General features: G+C 36.9%; 1 pseudogene across 1 annotated transcript; it reads left to right on the top strand.

Annotated features, from left to right (window-relative positions):
- LOC306869500 (transmembrane channel-like protein 1) lies at window positions 1-9738 on the top strand (annotated as a pseudogene). The gene is made up of 21 exons: window positions 1-227; window positions 949-969; window positions 1060-1523; window positions 1934-2113; window positions 2190-2280; window positions 2379-2460; window positions 2562-2668; window positions 2785-2885; window positions 3475-3617; window positions 3719-3863; window positions 4659-4853; window positions 4937-5117; window positions 5293-5459; window positions 6984-7088; window positions 7168-7265; window positions 7333-7572; window positions 8423-8578; window positions 8673-8751; window positions 9006-9116; window positions 9421-9576; window positions 9661-9738. The product of its transcript is annotated as a transmembrane channel-like protein 1 (transcript).

The following is a 9738-nucleotide window of genomic DNA, read 5'->3' as shown; positions in this document are numbered from 1 at the left end:
ATGCTAGTAAAAAGTGAACTGTTCATGCACGGTACTCATCACCCGCTAGGTTCTGTTCAGTCAGGGCATGGTCCACTGCTACAACATCATCGCGCACACACACATATACACACACACACACTCGTGTATGCATGGACACACACACATGAGGTCAACCACATGCAAAGAGTGAATGCCACTCGGGAGGAGGATGCCACGGCATAAACTCATCGCATCTGAAAGTGACGGTAAAGATGATTGTTACTTTCTATGTGTATTTTATACTATTATTTTTTTAATTATCAAATGGATACTTTGATGATGTGTTCATCATCATACTTTATTGACAGCGTTAAGCCATGACTAACAACTGTTTAAAAAAATTATATTAGCATTTGAAATGGAATGTATTTGTTTTTTATTAAAAATAAAATAATAATGTAACATTATTTAGATTAGCAGCTTAGTGAAGAAAACTGTACTTTTACATTCCACATTCTGCCTCAATATTTAAAAAGCTGATGATTTTTGATTCTGATAAAGTAGTTTGAATAGTTTAGAAACTTGAAAGCAATTTATATTTTATGCTTGAATGTGAATTATAATTTTCTAGGTAATTTCATTTTGATGCAAACCTAAACCTATTGATTTCAGAATGCCAGGGTGATCATGCAGAACTTTAAGTGTGTGTATGTGAACTTATGAACATAACTTGCATTCAATTGCCCTTTGACCCCTGTGAGAGGACACTGATACTGAAGATGACCATTGTGTCTATTGTACAACACAAATAAGCATGTAATGACTCGGTCAGCACTTACCGGTCTGGTCACAAACAATACAAGTCAAGAGATGCTAAACAGCTGCTGGGAACCCTACATGTCTGACCTTTCAGGACTTAATGTCTTCTTATGTCCAGAACTCATGTCTTCCTTTTTTTTGTCCTATTTTCTGTTTCGTTTGCTTTAGTGAGCATTGAGGTGGCTGAAGGTAAGAATGTTGACTGATTTCTGTATAAAAAAATTTGTATACATTTTTATTTTGTACTGTATGGTAATCTATGTAAAAATATTTTTGTAGGGAAGGATAATGAATTCAGCCTTTACTACGTGGAAGTGGAGAATAACTCTAAGGGAGTAAAGGAGAAGCAGGCGACACGAGATGGCAAACGGAGAAGAGAGCGAAATGGTGAAATTAGCAGGAGAAGAGCTTCAGAGAAGAGAACAACTGAGATGGGTAATAAAAGAGCAGAAAAGAAACATGAGAAACACCACAAAACAACAAGGAAAGAGGGTGAGAAACACAGAAAAAGGCAAAGAATAAGGAATGCAGATGAAGAGGAGGCTGAGCTAGAATCCAGCAAAGAGAAAAATAAATTTAAACCAAGACACTGAAACTGGAAGATGAGAAGGAAAAAAAAAGAGAAAGAAGCATGTTAAAAATGAGGAGGATGATGGAAATCCTGGAAAGACAAAACAAAAAGATTGTCAAGACGTTTCCTTGAAGGAAAAGAAAAAGAAAGAAGCCAGAGACTACGTAAGTTTGTACCCCCCCCCCCCCCCCCCCCACTCATTACAGTAAATTAATACTATTAATAAAAATTTATAAATGAATAATATCAAACTATAACCATACTATGGACTAGATGAGATCACATAAAAATATATATATTTTTTTAAACCTATAAAGTTTGTTTAAATATGTTTACCTAAATATGTTTTAGCTTGTTGGATTTTTTATAACGTTGAATAAGGAACATTATTCAGTATTAATTTTTTAATCTTAGCTTATTATTAAACATTTTGCATTAAATCAATATAGAGTCAAATAAAAAATTTACATTTCAGTTTTTCTATCAAATTGTTTTGCTCTCAGTATAATTAGTAATGGAAATGTTATTAAAAATGCAAAGCAGAAGAATTCCCATTTGTGGTGTCTCGTATATCCCTCCCAGCTCAGAATCTGAATCGAACTCTGACTCGGAGTCAAAAGATAATCAGGCAGTGGGAGTTTTGGGGTCTCCGACCCCCGAGGAGCTGGAAAAGTTAAAAGAAGCAGTGGACGAAAGGAAAAAGCTGATCACCACATTAAAAGGAAAACCCTGGCCCATGAAGAAAAAACTAGTTATCCTTAGGTACGTCCTGTCACTGCTGTTTTTGCACATGTGTACACAAGCCTTCATAATGCCGGCGAGTTGTGTTCTGTCTCAGGGAGTCACAGGAGTTTGTGGAGAAATATGAAGGGGCTTTGGGAAAAGGCAAAGGCAGGGAACTGTACGCCTACAAGGTCATGATGATGAAGGTGAGGAGGAGATGATCATTGTAAAATTGATAGATATGAAAATATCCTTCTGCAGCTTCAGAGTCATCTTTATTTTTCTTTATTACTGTAATTGTCAGAAATGGATGAAGTTTCAACGTGACCTTGAGAACTTCAAGACTGCCTGTATCCCGTGGGAGATGAAGATAAAGGAAATAGAAAGTGTGACGCTTCTCAGTTTAACCTTCCTTCTCTCACCTGCTTTTTTCAGTTTTTTTTTTCTTTCTCATCTCTAAACAAACTCGATTTTTATATTCTTTTAGGTCATTTTGGTTCATCGGTTGCCTCTTACTTTATATTTCTGATGTGGATGTATGGCATCAATATGATTTTATTTGGACTGACATTTGGGTTAGTAATGGTTCCAGAGGTGAGAAAGTTACATATTGTTAAAATTACATCATGAAGACCACATAAAAAGTTTATTTCCTTAAATGTAACCAATCTTTTTTTATTCAATCTATTACAATCTCGTTCACCTTGGAGGCTCTTATGGGGAAACCATATGGTAGTATACCCAGGAAGACAGTGCTCAGAGAGGAAGAGGCCAGTGCTATCAATTTTGCAGTCAATCTATGAATTTTGGGGTAAATCTATATGATTATACACTACCATTCAAAACTTTGATGTTAGCAAGATTTTTTTTTATTTGAAAGGAACAAATATGTTTAGTCAGCAAAGACAAATGATTTTGTTACATTGTTACAAAAAATATATTTCAAATAGATGCTGTTCTTCTGGACTTTCAAAGAATCCTGACAAAAATGTATCTTGGCTTCCACAAAGATATTAAACACAGCTGTTTTTCAACACTGATTATAATAAATAAATAAAGTTTCTTAAGCACCAAGCATATAAGAATAATTTCTGAAGGATCATGTGACACTGAAGACTGATGGCTGAATGGCTGCTCAAAACTCAGCTTTGCCATATCAGAAATGAATTAAAATTTTAAATAAATTAAAATAGAAAACAGTTTTATTAAATTGTGAATTTTTTTTATTTGTATTTTTTTTTACTATATTTTTTTATTAAATCAATGCAGCTATGGTGAGCAAAAAAGACTTCTTTCAAAGACATTACAAAATCTTACCAACTCAAACTTGTGAACAATAATGTGGATGTAATCACACAGAATTTACATTGCATAATGAAACTTATTTTTGTCCATTTCAGGGCTATGCTAAGTACTCTGTCCTCTTCTATAGCAACTACAATAACCAGCGGGCCATTGGGTGGCTCAAATTCCGCATGCCCCTGTCCTACTTCCTGGTGGGAGTGGGTATAGTGGTGTATAGCTACATGGTGGTAATCAGGACGTGAGTGATGACAGTCCATAAATGTGTCCATAAATAACTTTTTGCCACCTAGTCTATGGACAAAACATTTCTTTACTCATTTCCTCACTTTTACTCAACAGTATGACCCGCAATGCAAATGAAGAAGGTGGTGGAGATGACACCAGTTTTAATTTCAGTTGGAAGACATTTACTAGTTGGGATTACCTCATTGGAAATCCTGAGACGGCAGACAACAAGTTTGCCTCCATCACCACTAGTTTTAAGGTGTGTTCCTCTTCAATTTCCTTGTGCTGGGCCCACATCCAATTTGTAGATAATAAAGAAGTCCTATAATGCAAAATGTCATTCTCTAAAACAAAATGTGATATTGATACACTATTACGTGATATACTGAGTTACAAAAAAACAGGTGCTGACAGGGAGCTGCAAAAATTTCAATTCCGTCACGTAAGAAAAAAAGTAAATATATATAATATATTTTAATATACATCAAAAACATAATGAAGTCATAAAAAGTTGACTATGACAAAAGGTCAAAATGATAAGATAAAAGTTATAATTATGACAAACAATCAACTGTTTATGTCATACTGATAAGTTTTTGTCACATTGATGATTTTGTATCTCATAATTTAGACTTTTTGCCATATAATTGCAACATGTCATAATTATAATTCATGTTTCCCTCTTTATTTCATATCATATTTTTCTCATAATTATGATTTTCCAAAGCATGATTTTTTGTTATGTGTCAGAAATTAGACAGACACCTGACCACTATACCGTCACAAAAATAATAAATAAATAAATAAATAAACAGAAATATTAAGAGCACAGTATCAAAACAGCCCTGAATTTCATTCAGAAGAGTCAGAATAAGTGTGGAAAATGTTAATGGAAAAACTAAATTATGCCTATTTTGATAACATCTCAAGTGTGTGTGTGGGGGGGGGGGGGGTGAATTACTATTCTGGTGAAAAAATAATAAAAAAGAATGATAATTATGATCCCTTTAATCTGGCTTCTACCGGCTTCATAATAAATTCAGCATGTTAACAGGAGGCCATTGTGGAGGAGCAAGAGAGCAGAAAAGATGACAATATCCACCTGACAAGATTCCTTAGAGTGCTGGCCAACTTCCTGGTGCTCTGCTGTCTGGCAGGGAGTGGGTACTTGATCTACTTTCTAGTACGCAGGTCTCAGAAGTTTGCTCTGGAGGGACTGGAGAACTACGGCTGGTGGGAGAGGAACGAGGTCAGACTCATGTAACAGTGTGCAATAGTAATCCTCTTGTCAATCAATAAAAATGAAGTTCTCATGGCTTCACAAACCCTCAGGTGAACATGGTGATGTCTCTGTTGGGAATGTTCTGTCCGATGCTGTTCGACGTGATCAGCACTTTAGAAGAACTATCATCCACGCATTGCCCTCCAGTGGCAGCCGGGACGCATATTTGCCCTTTTCCTGGGGAACCTCTACACGTTCATCATCGCTCTCATGGATGCCATCCAGCTAAAGGTACAGCTTCATTTAACAAAGACTAAAGTGCTCACAGTCCAATCTTCAGTCTTTCTGAAGTTCAGAATAGTAATAACTTCCATAATTTTAGCTCCCTTGGGCCACAGAATCTGTGTTAAATGAATCATCTTCTTATGAAGGTCATTTATCCTCCTAACTGTCACATATTTCGAAGAGGGCAGATGAGGAGATTGTGAAGAAGAATATGACAGTCTGGCAGGCTAACCTGTACAACGGGACTGTGCCAGTAAACTCACCTGCTCCTCCAATCACAGTGCACCCTGCTGATGTTCCCATCATGCTGATGTTCACCGGCCTTGCTGGGAGACAATGGTTGGACAGGTACCGAGGAAGAGTGGTTCAATTGAGTTTAGTTCGAATTGAATCGTATAGCTCTTTTCACAATGCAAATTCCAGTACAATTGGAACACAATACGTACCAACGCAGTATTGAATTACATCTAACACCCCTCCAGTGAGCAAAATGTGGCAAGGGGAAACTCAATAAAGGATTTAGGTAGGATAACAAAGAAACCGTAGGAGGAATCCAACCTCTTTATGATGGAGGCTTCAAGATATGGTATACATTTATGGTATATACACTTGGGCCTTATATTCAGAAATACACTGCAGGATGTACTTTCTGTGCCTCTAGTGGCATTGAATGGGATTGCAAATATAATGACATTACAAAGAGTTTTCCCAAACACTGGAGATGGTCCTCACTGCAGAACACAAGATCCAGGAGGTGTGGTTGGATCTAGATCCAACTCCTCCCACCTTACATATACCTGAACCTACCCGTCTCCACCCCTTGATCCCTAAACCCACCCATCCCCACCTCTAAACCTACCAATCTCCACCCCCTAGATGTGGATCCAACCCCTGGATCTTTGTTCTGCAGTGAGGGGCTACTGAAACACTGCCCCAATGTGCCCCGTCTTCAATTGTTTGGGCAAGCAGGTAGTTCTGACCCCAAATAGCCACTAGTTGAGCCAATGCGACTATTTTGGGCTGCTGTAGTGATACAGAGTAACAGTGTTAACCCTTTTTTAACTGGTAAAAATCAGGTATGCATTTCAGTTATATGACAAATTTCCATTTAATTTGAACTGAGTAATCTAATTGAACTGCCTTTTTTTATTTTTTAATTGATCAAAAGTGAAAGTAAACACATTTACATGGTTACAAAAGATTTCTAATAATTTCAAATGCTGTTCTTTTGAACTTTCTATTCATCAAGGAATCCTAAAAATGTACCATGGTTTTCACAAAAATGTTAGGACGCACAAATATTCAACATTTCTTATTATTATCAATGTTTCTTGAGCAGCAAATCAGCATATTAGTATGATTTCTGAAAGATTGTTACATTGAAAAATTCAGCTTTGCCATCATATGAATAAATTACATTTGAAAAAAAATATTAAAATGGGTTACATTGTAATATTTTACAATATTACTTTTTTTTACTGTATTTTTGATCATATAAATTGTGAGCATAAGAGACTTCTTTAAAAATAAAATAAATAAATAAATATTACGGACCCCAAGCTTTTGAATGGTTGTGTATAATACTTGTAAATATGTGTCATTACAATTAATTAAAAGTATAAACTTTTCTCTGATTAAATGCAATTTGGTAAATGGCTAAGCATGAATTTGATATTATACTAAGCAAGGTTATGCATATTTAAATAAATATAATGTAGAGCATTTGTATATCAAACAAACATTTAGTGTAGGTTTGAACAAAAAATACAAGGCTGAAACTTTGATGAGGAAATACATTTTTAAAGTAGTATTAATGATGCATTACATCAAATCATTAGAGACTCACACTGACAGCATCTTCTGCATCTACAGGAGTTTGTACGTCTCATAGTTTCTGATACAATGACTTATTGGGGATTTCCTCTGTGCCGTACTGGTGCGATTCCTAAACAACTGCTGGTGCTGGAATATGGCTTTGTGAGTATCCAAAACACATGCAGTGGTCCGTATCAGGGATTCCCCTTCGTTTATAACTAAAGCATGCATTCTTCATTAGCCGTCCTATTCAGAGTTTGACGTCAGTGGGAATGTTCTGGGGCTGATCTTCAATCAGGGAATGATCTGGAAAGAACTATGTACATTTCAATGTAGCACGTTTTCTTGCTTTCCATTTGAAACCTGTACACCATCAAATCTCTGTAATTGTGTATGTGTGAATCAGGATGGGGGCATTCTACGCTCCTTGTCTTCCAGCATTAAATCTTCTCCGGCTTCACGTGTCCATGTGCCTGCAGTGTTGGGTGGAGATGTGTTGTAATGTGCCTCAGGAGCGGGTCTTCAAAGCTTCAGGCTCCAATAACTTCTACATGGCCATGCTGCTAGTCATCCTCTTCCTCTCTACACTGCCAGCTATATACACCATTGTCTCCATTCCTCCCTCCTTTGACTGTGGACCTTTCAGGTTCTGAAAGTTTATGTATGGATTAGAAATGGTGTGGAGTATGAAGCCGGTCTTTTTAGCATAAGAACTGAGTAATTTGGTGTTTCTAAAATTGGTTGGTGTGGTGAAAGATTTTATTCTCTTAAATTAAGTTTTATTACAAATTAGACTTTAGAGCAGCAAGCTGTATGTATGTATATATTTATACTTGTATAAATGAATAAGTGGAGGAGGGATGGTTACGAGCCAAGTCTTCCAATGACAGATCTTTAGCACTAGAGTGCAGCAGAGTCCAAGTCCTATTCTCACATCATTTTTCTCCTCAGAATCAGCACAAAATGCAGCTACCGTTATTTGAAGAAAGTCATATAGTCAGATAATTTCATTATTTTTTTTTTTTTTTTAAGATTGACAAATACTGCCAGGGAGTAGCTATATTAGGATAAACATAAATACATAAAGCTTGAAATAAACATATTATAAAAGCATACAAATTAATACGTTTTAAAGCTTTCTTATAAAAACATTGGATAATTTCCCCAACAACACCAGTGCAGATGAGGCGTGTTCTGTAAAAAGGCAACTGATGATGGCCAAAGTATTGTTATAACTTCTCGTGACAGCATCAGACCATTTACATAAATAGAAAAGCACAGTTTGAATGGATCCCATGGCTAAGAGATGGTTATTGTGTGTCAGGTTTTAGAACTGTAGACTGACCAGCTCTATAGCAATAAGCAAATAAAATAAGCGCTTGATAAAAAAATAAAATAAAAAATTATTATTTTTTTTTATTATTATTTATTTACAAGTTTAGAGTTTCTGCCATCTTAGAAGAGTGTCTAAGAGTATTCTTACATTTTTCCTGCAGTGGGAAAACCCGCATGTTTGACATGATTCAGGAGACCCTGGAGACAGACTTTCCTGCCTGGTTTGGTAAACCAGGGTTCAGTTACCGGGGTTCAGAACCGGGGTTCAGTTACGCCTCGAACCCCGGACTGGTGCTGCCCTTTCTTCTGCTCCTGGTGTAAGTTGGAATGTCTTAATACATCCATATGAGTTTCCTGTACTTCTGTGAGGATGTGCGATTGTAATGGTACTTTTTTTTTCTGTCATTTTAGTCTTGCAATATATTATCTCCAGTCCACTTCTAAAACATACAAAAGGGTAAACATGGAGCTGAAAAAGAAACTTTAAACTGTAAGTTAGGAAGTCCAAATGTCTGTTAGTTTTAAATGTTTAATTTTATACAGGGTTATATGGGCAGATGACAAGATGTAAACTCACCACTAGATGGAAGCAGTAACGTTGAGCTAAAAAAATGCATTTTTAAAGTAAATGAATAATGATAATAATAATAATTACTTATCATTGCTCACTGCTTTCTGCTAATGTTACAAAATCCATAGGTCATTTATAGTCATGTCACTGAATCCTCCAATTTGTGTTTACAGCAAAATGAGGAAAACAAGAAAAAGAACAAACTCGCAGCCTTAAAAGCAGCCAATGAACTGGAGCAGGCGAGGAAAGCAGGAGAGCAATGCATCAACAGCGCCTCCGATTTGGGTGAGAGCACATAGAACGGGTCACTGCACCCATCAGTCAGTGCACAAGACAGCAACTTGGAACCAATGCAGAGAAACTTTCCATGAATGGTGAAGAGTTAATGTGCTGTGTTTGGACAGCAGGTGGCCACAGTCTTAAAACAACATGCCCTTATTTCTGTATATCAGTGTTGCTGTGAGACAGCAGTTGAAAGGTCTTTCTGCCTCCTCTTTCTCAGGAGCAAATGAAGAAAGCAGCAGCCTTGATGAAGCAGGGCATCACAGACAAGCTGGACAGAACGGTCGCTTAATACATCCCTCACAGAGTCAGCATGCTCAAAACTCTGAACCTCCCGTCTCCTCGACCCACACAACTACCAGACCCCCTGCATCCCGGGGCCACACTTCATCTGGACATCTTCCAGGTCACCCACAGCAGCCACAGAAAAACTCACTCAAACAGGAGATAAACAGTACAGATGTAAACAGATAAATAGATTAATCTGTTTGTTGCATGCACAACATTTAGCACTTATATAACCAATTTTATTTCTTGTTGATACAGTATAAATCCTGGACCCAGGCCTGCAGCACATATCATGAATTTCTCAGTGGTGCACAAGACTTGGTGGTGGCTATGTAA

Source organism: Barbus barbus (genome assembly GCF_936440315.1).
Source record: "Barbus barbus genome assembly, chromosome: 5".
Classification (NCBI taxonomy): domain Eukaryota; kingdom Metazoa; phylum Chordata; class Actinopteri; order Cypriniformes; family Cyprinidae; genus Barbus; species Barbus barbus.
Note: the sequence above shows the minus strand (reverse complement) of the source record. Positions and strands in the feature narration are given on the sequence as shown.